This window comes from Osmerus eperlanus, chromosome 7, assembly GCF_963692335.1.
Source record: "Osmerus eperlanus chromosome 7, fOsmEpe2.1, whole genome shotgun sequence".
Lineage (NCBI taxonomy): Eukaryota > Metazoa > Chordata > Actinopteri > Osmeriformes > Osmeridae > Osmerus > Osmerus eperlanus.
In genome coordinates this window covers 10,769,696-10,781,016 of record NC_085024.1, presented here as the reverse complement: position 1 = coordinate 10,781,016, position 11,321 = coordinate 10,769,696, and the positions used below count along the sequence as shown (strand labels likewise).

General features: G+C 42.2%; 1 long non-coding RNA gene across 1 annotated transcript in view; it reads right to left on the bottom strand.

Moving 5' to 3' along the window:
- The window catches only part of LOC134023037 (uncharacterized), a 258,879-nt gene that overhangs the window by 53,943 nt on the left and 193,615 nt on the right, over positions 1 to 11,321 (bottom strand). The gene's annotated exons all lie outside the window — the stretch shown is intronic.

Genomic DNA, 11,321 nt, shown 5'->3' with positions numbered 1-11,321 from the left:
ACCAACAAGACAAACCGAATCCTTTGACCGCCATTGCTGTAAGTTTTTACAATTCATATTTCAGAGAAACAGTACATGAAAATCAGCATTTGAATTAAAATATGACGAGAAATGGGCAGTGTAGTTGCTGAAAATTTGTAAATTTGCTCCGACTTTTCGATAACCTAGCTAGCATCGCAGTGCAGCGCCACCTACTGTACTCTTCTGGCAGTGAATTGTTTTCAGCACCCACAGCCTTCGCAGTACTATAAATTCAACCAATCCGTCCGACTCCGTCCGTCTGTCTGTCCGTAACGGAGTCGGAGTAGTATAATTTGGCCTTTAAGCCCAGTGTGCAAATTAGACAATGACAATCGGGGGGATCAACTCAGTGCCCCCCCCTCCCCGGGACGAAGTTCACCCCTGCCGCCGTCCCAAACAAGTAAACGGCACGACAATGGCACACACGAACGCACTACTAAAACTACAAACACTATTGTTTGTAGGCATTTCTTTCTGAAATAAAAAAGTTGATCTTTACTAAATTACCAGAGGAACATATCTGACTGTTCATCACAAAATGAGGTTGTTGGAAATCTCTCCAGATTCTGACAAACAATGAGACAGACAAATGAAGCCATCTTGCTTGATATAGAGCTAGCGATAGCCATTGTGTTATCTTCGGGTCATTCTGACCCATCAGTCATTGTGACCCACCATCGTATTGCGACAACTTTACCGCATACAAAAACAAAGTGAAGCATTATATTTTAATCGTTGGGCTGTCTCAGACCCCCCATATTGCGAAGGTTAAAAGAAAATTATTTTTATTTGTTTTTGTATTGGGTAAAATTGGGTAAACACAACGATGGTTCGTTATGAACCTTTGGGTCATGTGACCCGAAGGCAGCACAAGGGTTAAGTTGGTGGTTAACCATGTTTCTATCATTAACATTCTTGTGAATATTCTACAGCTAATTGTATGGGGCTATTATTGTAGCAAAAGTATTCACAAATGCACACCACGATCCACAAATGCACAGCACGATCCACAAATGCACAGCACGATCCACAAATGCACAGCACAATCCACAAATGCACAGCACGATCCACAAATGTGTACGATCCGCGATCCACAAATGTGTACCGTCCACAAATGCGCACTGAGATTTGTGTATGTGTAAAACAATGTCCAAATATCTAGTCACAAAGTCTGGCCTCTCACTTGGTGGGGTTTTTACACGTTACTTTTGCTACACTTATGCCGTGGTACAAATCCACAACCTGTGTGCATGTGCGACAATATGTGCCTCAGTAGCTGTAAAGCCTGCATACCACCAGTCGGCGATATAGCGGTCCAGTGATTTTTAAGGCAACGTGACATTGCTGGGTGGGTCAAGCGGTTCCTTAGACTCGTCGGGATGCAAGCAAGGCAGACACCAATGGAGCCTCAAGAGCTTTCTGTAAGTACATTTTTATGTTTAGTAGTAACCGTCATAAGTAGCCTTATATTGCCCAGTAAAATACAATAGTCTCAGTAACACTTATCTGTGAAGAAGTAACTTTAGCTCCGCTTATGAGTCACAGAGCATGCATCATAGAAGGGCACGAGCAAGCTAACTAGACCAACTAACCTAGCTGAAAATATCTGCCACATGATGTAGGTAGCTAGGATCGAGTCAAGGTCAGGAGCCTATCTAGTTTTAAAACGAGTTTGGTGGAAGTTGTTTGTATTTAAATACGGCTAATAATTAAGAGTTGCCTTGAGTTTCATCAGCTTGCAAGCTAGGCACATACAATAATCGGAAAAGGTGTTCCTAACCTCACGTGGTAATCCAACGTGCATCGAGCTACTTCGAGATAGCTACTGTAGTTAGATAGTTTGAAGGATTTAACTAACATGATTTATTGTACATAAGAGAATGTAGAGACAGGCTGAAAAAATGATAAATGTGGTATTTTTTGTCGAAGTACCAGTTTAGAAGATGAAGGACATCTTGATCTGTCTAACGAAGTCCATTTGTTTTGTTGCCATTATGTTTTCATCCCCTGGCTCCAGGCCTCCCTTGATGTGTTGTGTGATGGATGGGACAACCATCCATTGAAATCAGAGGAGAACTTGTCACCCAACCAACTTTGGGAAATGGGACAAATGCAGTGTCCAGTTCCAGAAGCTGATGTCCCAAGTGTATGTTAAATTACATATTTTCTTCCACTTCAGTACAAACGACCAGCCAAACATTAGTCAGCATATAGAGTTTGGAGTTTATTGTGTTGTCCCCCCCCCCCCCCCCCCAGTATAACTGAGTCTAGTAAGATTGATGCCTTCCTTGGTAGCAGCAGTTGTAACTTAAGGCTTTTAATATCAGTTAATAAAGTGGGCCGTCATGACAGTATGGATAATCCAAATGGATGCACATCCAAATGTTAACACCTTAAGTTATGTTTCTATAAGAGTTGCACATACCAGCGATCGACTGGGTAGTCCAGTGGCATTAATGCTGACCAGCCTGGGGCCTGTACTACGAATCAAGATCAACATGCTCGGATCACTTTCAGTTACCCGGCTACGCGAAGCGTAACTATCGCAATCACGATAAGTGGTATCACGAAGGCGGTTATCAACTCTCTAACCCAGATTTTTCCAATCTAGAGACGTGCGCGTTCACATAAAAGGGCGGTGTTTGCACCGTATGTCCAATCGCAAACATGGACAAAACAAGAGCTACATACAGTTAGGTCCATAAATATTTGGACATTGACACAATTTTCATCATTTTGGCTCTGTATACCACCACAATGGATTTGAAATGAAACAATCAAGATGTGCTTTAAGTGCAGACTTTCATCTTTAATTTCAGGGTATTTACATCCAAATCAGGTGAACGGTGTAGGAATTACAATACATTTTATATGTGCCCCCCCCCTTTTTAAGGGACCAAAAGTAATTGGACAATTGGCTGCTCAGCTGTTCCATGGCCAGGTGTATGTTATTCCCTCATGGGAGTTCGTTATTTCATTGACAAGGAGCAGATAAAAGGTCTAGAGTTCATTTCAAGTATGGTATTTGTGTTTGGAATCTGTTGCTGTCAACTCTCAATATGAAGTCCAAAGAGCTGTCACCATCAGTGAAGCAAGCCATCGTTAGGCTGAAAAATCAAAACAAACCTATCAGAGAGATAGCAAAAACATTAGGTGTGGCTCAATCAACTGTTTGGTACATTCTTAAAAAGAAAGAACGCACTGGTGAGCTCAGCAACACCAAAAGACCCGGAAGACCACGGAAAACAACTGTGGTGGATGACAGAAGAATTCTTTCCCTGGTGAAGAAAAACCCCTTCACAACAGTTGGCCAGATCAAGAACACTCTCCAGGAGGTAGGCGTATCTGTGTCAAAGTAAAAAATTAAGAGAAGACTTCACCAGAGTAAATACAGAGGGTTCACCACAAGATGTAAACCATTGGTGAGTCTCAAAAACAGGAAGACCAGATTAGAGTTTGCCAAAAAACATCTAAAAGAGCCTGTACGGTTCTGGAACAACATCCTATGGACAGATGAGACCAAGATCAACTTGTACCAGAATGATGGGAAGAGAAGGGTATGGAGAAGGGAAGGAACTGCTCATGATCCAAAGCATACCACCTCATCAGTGAAGCATGGTGGAGGTAGTGTTATGGCGTGGGCATGTATGGCTGCCAATGGAACTGGTTCCCTTGTATTTATCGATAATGTGACTGCTGACAAAAGCAGTAGGATGAATTCTGAAGTGTTTCTGGCAATATTATCTGCTCAGATTCAGCCAAATGCTTCAGAACTCATAGGACGGCGCTTCACAGTGCAGATGGACAATGACCCGAAGCATACTGCGAAACAACCAAAGAGTTTTTTAAGGCAAAGAAGTGGAATGTTTTGCAATGGCCAAGTCAATCACCTGACCTAAATCCAATTGAGCATGCATTTCACTTGCTAAAGACAAAACTGAAGGGAAAATGCCCCAAGAACAAGCAGGAACTGAAGACAGTTGCAGTAGAGGCCTGGCAGAGCATCACCAGGGACGAAACCCAGCATCTGGTGATGTCTATGGGTTCCAGACTTCAGGCTGTCATTGACTGCAAAGGATTTGCAACCAAGTATTAAAAGTGACAATTAGATTTATGATTATGTTAGTTTGTCCAATTATTTTTGGTCCCTTAAAAGGGGGGGGGGGGGGCACATATAAAATGTGTTGTAATTCCTACACCGTTCACCTGATTTGGATGTAAATACCCTGAAATTAAAGCTGAAAGTCTGCACTTAAAGCACATCTTGATTGTTTCATTTCAAATCCATTGTGGTGGTATACAGAGCCAAAATGATGAGAATTGTGTCAATGTCCAAATATTTATGGACCTAACTGTATTTCACACAGGAGGAGCCGACAATAATCTTCCAAACTTTGTCTACTCCTCCTGCGTGAAATATTGTAATACAAACATATCAGGAATACAGACATATAATACAGACAAAAATCAACAACATCAAGTCGCTGCTGCCAAGCTGGCAGAAAATAGCAGATGCTGTAAATGCGTAAGCTACATGACTTATTGATATCTTGTGCCCCAGACACAAGATGTGGCCATAATTACACGTGTGCATTCCATAACGTTGTTGCTGTATTATTTTAGTTGCAACCCTGGCGGTGGCAAACGATCGTGGGAGCAAATAAAAAATAAATATAAAACCATAATTCAAAACGGTAAGTAGCAGTAGGCAATACTTGCACATATTTTAAGGCCAACGCTGAATTGCCTGAGTCAGTCCCTTTTGTAGGATATTGGTATAGCTACAAAGGGCCTATAGAACAATGAAATTGCTTGCAGCCAACAGGAAGAAAAATAAGGCAAAGAAAACTGGGGGGCCCCTCTTCCACAGGACTTAACTCCTGCTGAGGAGATGGCCCTCTCCAGCTATCAGGGTTGCCCCATGATGGAAGGAGTGGAAGGGGGCATTCCTTCAGACCCTGGTGGCAGCAGTTGGAAACCCAAGCATATGTATGTTTCAAGTAATTATGTGACCATGTTCATTCAACAATTATTTATGAATATTGTCGGAGTGAAATGTATTACTGTTCTCTGCAGTGACAGGAAATACAGTGGTGTTGCTGCCACCACCCACTGTTGTCCCACTGTGCCATACAGAGGTAACAGTGAAACTAATAGTCATACGCCAGTATGTATGTCATATGTGGTTGCTGAATATTGATCAAATATGCCATTTACTTTCTGAAGTAGAGGTCCTAGATGATCAGGAAACTGTGTCTGCCTGCTCAGAGAGCATTTTGGGGGTACATTTTTGAGTTTTATTTACCACTTGCAACACATATGGTGAGAGTGTGGGAGTCAGATGGCTGAGCGGTGAGGGAGTCGGGCTGGTAATCTGAAGGTTGCCAGTTCGATTCCCAGCCTTGCCAAATTACGTTGTGTCACTCTACTTGCTTCGGGGGGAATGTCCCTGTACTTACTGTAAGTCGCTCTAAGAGTGTCTGCTAAATGACTAAATGTAAATGAGTGTGTGAACGTGTGGCTGTGATTGAAGTGTCTGTAATGACTTGCTAATGGTGGTGGTCTGAACATGAGACACAAGTCCTTACAGTGCTCATTTCAAATATGACTCAATTGATTAAATTGCTATGGTGTTAAACTCAGCAGGAAGAGGAACGTCTTCCTCCCCCTGAGCCTAGGGCCTCCACTTCAAGGCCAAGACAAAGACACAAATTATAAGCAATGAACCTTGAAACACAGTAGTCAAATGGACACCTTCAACTTTCTCCAAGCGTGCCTTGCAAAGGGACAATGTTCTTTATTTGTTTCAGGTTGGAGCAGACAATGCGAGGGTCCTGTATAAAAGAACCCTGGAGCTCGATATAGAGTATAAGAGGCTCGATATAGAGTATAAGAGGCTTTTAATTAAAAAAACAAGACTGGCTTTTCTGTGTTCTTATAGGAAGGGAGAACACATAAGGATGTATTTGTTAAACTTTTTTCTATGTTTTGGTCTTTTTATACCTTTTTGTGGCATTTTTGTTGTGCATTTTTAGTCTTTTGTGGGGGTTTTCACCATTTCTTTCTTTCAATGTCCTATTTATTCTTTTTGAGAAATGCTATAAAAGTGAATGAAACATCCAAATTCAATGAAAGTAGTGAAATGATCATTTATTTAACTTGTGAAGAGCATTGTATGGTACCATACACATTGTTCTTTTTGGTTAGAAATTTTTGGGTTGAAAGAAACACACATTTCTGATATGGAAATGATTAGGAAAAGGCGCAAAGCAACCCAAGGACAACAGAATGGGTTAAGGGGAGACACCCCAGTGAATATGGATGACATTATCAACATGAAACCTCCCCAGTTGATAACTAATATTAGGTCAAATATTGTTTTCATTACTAGTTTCCTGTAAATGTATGTTTAAATGAGAAAATGATGCGGAACGGAAATCAGAACATTGCATGAAGACAGAATGAAAATCCTTGTTTCATTTTGTCAACATATTAGAGTCCAAAGTTTTTACAAAGGGCACTTTGGATATCTCTTTTTCATCACTCCATTAATCAGAATATGGTGGCAACAGCCATTGAAGACAATCCTTAGCAAATTGCGCGGCAGACCGTGTTCTTGCTCAGGTTCTCCGCATCACCCACACTATAAAAGTAGGTAGCGAAATAACGAAACGGTATAATCTGTGAGCGCACGGCTTCGATGTGTCGCATTGGCAACATACGGCTCAAGAAGCTGGCAAAGATACGTAATTCCCTCTGCTGAGAATCTATATCTTTCATAAAGATACTCATGAGGGAATGCGAAAGGTTGTCGGTCTCTAAATGTTCTGGCTCTTCTGAGCGCACCTCTCACTATCCGCGCACCAAGCTCCACAGGATCTTCTATGAACGGTGAAGGCATTATCCTCAAGAATGAGTTAGTGGGCGGGGCTTTTATACCGGTTGATCTCTGATCTCCAATTTAACCTGCTCCCGACCAGGTTAGCCGTTCAGCATGTGTTACCGTGACGATCTACCCCGGTAACAAGTGATCCTCCGTCGTAGTACAGAAAACCCTGGGTTGAACCTGAAGTTACCTCGCTAACGCCAAATATTGATTCGTAGTACAGGCCCCTGGTGTCCATGTTCCAGTCCTTGAGCGTTGTCTGGATGAACTGGAAATGGATCATCTCAAAAGATCAGTAGACCCTTTGGCCACTTCGGAATGTCATGGAATGGACATATACATGGCTGCAGTTGAATGTGTGCACTGTGCAGAGCATCAACACCAGATGAAGATACCAGATAGTTAGAAGTAATAGCTTAGTTTTTGCCACTAAAGATGTGTGCTTTGTTAATTGTTGGAATGCTGGTCGTTGGTCAATTTAAAGTTTATAAAAAAAAAATCATCATATCGGCCACATGTGCGTCGGCCAACCGGGCATTTTCCCAGAATGCCAGATTACATATTGAGTAGTTCCACAGTCGTATAAATACTATGAGATAAGGAGAATACTTTATAATACTTGTTGATCAGGAATCTTTAGGACTATACTTGGTTTATTATTGATGTTACAAACATGTCATTTCATTTGCATTAAAATACACATCAAATCACTTTACATCACAGCAACATGTTACATTAAGGTTATATTCACTGCCTACATTGTATTTACAGAGAAACTATTACTGTATGTATTTTTTGATAAAACTTCATGTTCAGGAATGTCTATTACCGCACTCTTTTTATTACAATAAAGAACTGTCATGGTTCAATCAGTCACGTTTCTCGAGTTGCCCTGTTCCAAGTTACAAATGAAGATGAAATACTACACGATGAATCCGTAGTATCATTCTACGTAACTGGCCCGTTTTCGGAACGGATTCGAAAATTGAGTATAGTTGACACAAAAAACTTAAACACTTTCCCAAAACATAAAAATTATTGGAATTCTAGTCTGTAAAAATAGTTTGCATATTTAGTCTATTAGTCACACTTAACGCCTCCGCACCAGATCCACAACGCATGTTCGTAACAATGGATACGCGCTCGAGCTGAGACAAGCTCATTAAGCTCTTGGGACGTTTGTCAACTGTCAAACAAGAATCGTCCAGCCAGCAGACCGACATACCGCCGACTGGTGGTATGGAGGCTTTACAACTACTGAGGCACATTGTCGCACACGCACATAGGTTGTGGATTTGTACCACGGCAGAAGTGTAGCAAAAGTCACGTGTAAAAACCCCGCCAAGTGAGAGGCCAGACTTTGTGACTACATATTTGGACATTGTTTTACACATACACAAATCTCAGTGCGTAACGCAAGACATTTTTGTATTAGTAACTGTAATGCGATTACTGAAGTTATCAACAGTAATCAGGGTTTTTCCTGCATAGAGAATATTTTGGCGCGCGCCAAAGCCGTTTTCCCGAGCGCCAATGACAAATCCCGAGCGCCAAAGGCAAAAAAAAAGTCAGTGATGAAAAAAAAACAAAAAAAAGAAGCTGTGTTCATCACGCGTGCAATGCAGTGACGTGCGGTCAGGGGAGGCAAGGGAGGCAGTGCCTCCCCTGTGTCATCATGAAATGTAAAAAAACAAATAATGAGGAAAAAATCTACATATATTTGTCCGCTAATCTGTGATAGGAATGTAATTATTGTATGATTCCAATCGTTCCCATGATTTTTATAGTCAATATCGCTGATATTGACTACTATTTATATAACAATATAAATAAACATAAAACATACACACAGTCAGGGACACATCCTGCTCCGTTTATAAGTCTCTTCACCAGCTGTCTGAAATTAATCAAGACACCATTTTAGATTACCCAATATCTTCCACCTGTAATACAGAGAAACCTGAGACCCAAATCTGAAACACAGGCTCTCATTATCTGTCTCTGGTGGTATTCCAGGTTAGCCTGGCTCTGCCCTTCTACGTACTTCCTCTCAATTTTGATTTTGCTTCTGTACTAGGCCTGGCCATGAGGTACGTAAGTCAGATGTCTCCGGTTGATTTTCTACCGGCGAATCAGCGAACAGAGGGAGTGGCTGAGAACGATGACGTTGATGTCATGCACTAGTTTGTGTTGTAGTTACATTTAGTCATTTAGCAGACGCTCTTATCCAGAGTGACTTACGGTAAGTACAGGGACATTCCCCCCGAGTTAAGTAGGGTGAAGTGCCTTGCCCAAGGACACAACGTCATTTGGCACAGCCGGGAATCGAACCAGTAACCTTCAGATTACGAGCCCGACTCCCTAACGGCTCAGCCACCTGACTCCCCGTAATGGCGGTGGAGAAAGATGCGAGCGAAGCCATTCGGTCCGTTGTGGCAACACTGCCGAATATCTATAAACTAAAGCCGGAGCAAGAACAAGTTTTGCTGAGTTTTGTTGGTGGCCATGATGTTGTGGCCCTCCTCCCCACGGGGTTCGGGAAAAGTTTGATTTTCCAGCTATGGCAGCTAGCTCTGTTACAGTAGTGGTGAAGGAATTGGCTAAGGGGAACGCTAGCAATTGGTTATGGCAGATCAGAGTGGCTCTGGGCAGATCCAATAGTTTTAAACTTCAACAGAGTACCCGCCTACAAGGAAGTCAATGCTTGTCAATGGAGCGAGGCCAGACTCTCTGTACAAATGAAATGTACGAGAGTCTGGTTAGGACCAGGCTAATTCCAGGTAGCAGGTTAACAAACTCTGAGCCTAACCCTGAACTCTGAGTTGAGTTACTCTAAAATGGGAATCTCCGACTTTTTGGTTCCAGAATAGCTGATTTGAATTTGTTAACTCAACTCGGAGTACGTCAACTCTGAGTTAAGCGTGGGTGGGCATGAGAACTATTAAAGATCCTGTAAAGTAAATTCCATGTTTTGCTTCTAAGTACATTATATACGTGTGAAATTAGTTCCTGAAAGCATGTGCAAAGCGCTAAAACGTTGTCACACTGAAATGTGGAGTTAAACCGAAGAACAGTTTCTCTTCCGTTTTCAGATCAGGTTTTAATGGGCGGAGCCAAAAAATGCCCTATCTACGTAATTTCGCCCTATCTATGTCAGATCACTGAATGGCTCCTCCTGCTGTACTGTTATTGTAGCCTAAATCAGCTAGCTAGCTAGCTTCAGGATGTCTCCCACCACCCGCAACTGCATCTTCCCTGGATGCAAGAACTACAGCTGCGCTGCAACGCCATTTAAGTTCACTACTGCTAATGAAAGGAAAAATAGGTGGATAGATTTTGTGAAGAGACACGCTCATGGAAAGCTTCGGATAAACTCCAACAGCCGCCTCTGCACTGACCATTTCACAGTGGACAGTTTTAACATGGATCAGAGACAGACGGGGTTCACCAACACACGGCTTCTCTTGCAGCGCGGAGCCGTACCGAGCATCGCCCCTCTGGCCGTTCATCCTCCGGTCGCACCTGGACCATCCACCGCCGCCAGCAGTTCATCACTCAGTTCTGTGTGCTGGTTATAATTATACTAGATAACTTTTCCAGAGGTATCTCTGCTATGAGTTACTGCAAACCGCTAAATTGATATTAGGCTACTCGGTGTAGAATGATGGTATTTTGGTGAAATGGTAGCTAATGTGTTAGAAGTAGCCTAGTTGGAGAGCTCACTGTCTGCTGTCTCTGGTGTCCATTTTTACTGTTACAGCTCAGGGGAACATTTCATTTATATGCATCTGTATGTTTCACTCATTGAACAAATAAATACTAATTCTATACGGTTTTGTTCGGCTTGACATAGCGTCCATTATCTGGGTCGGAGTTAGGCACTAGGCAGCGAGGGGCGTAGCTTCAGCTCCTTCAGGCAACACGCCCCCCCAGTCTCAAGGAGAGAAGACTGCTGATTTTTTCACGATTTCAAAGCCTAATTTAACATACTTGTCGGTGTTATTTTTTCATTCGAATTTGGATGGGTAGTTAATAACACATTATTCTGTGATGTGGCGAACTTAAAACTCGTTTCCAGGTCCACTTTACAGGATCTTTAAAAGCCAACATCAATGGAGCTCCGATACTAGGATCCACCATGGCACCCGGCAACAAAAAACTTTGTCCTACTTCACCACACTTCAGATGTAAGTTTTATTTAGTGTTTATGGTCAATCTCAGCACATATTCCGGAAAAAAAGCAACACGGCTTTAGCAGCGTATACAATTGGTGTGGGGGACAAACTGTCGAGTCAATGCATACATTTGAATGTAATAACCGGTCCATACATTGAACATTTAACCCCACTGTCCGTTAATATTACAGGAGAAAAAGTGGTGCATATGCACTTCAGCTGAGCCCTGCCGTGAAACA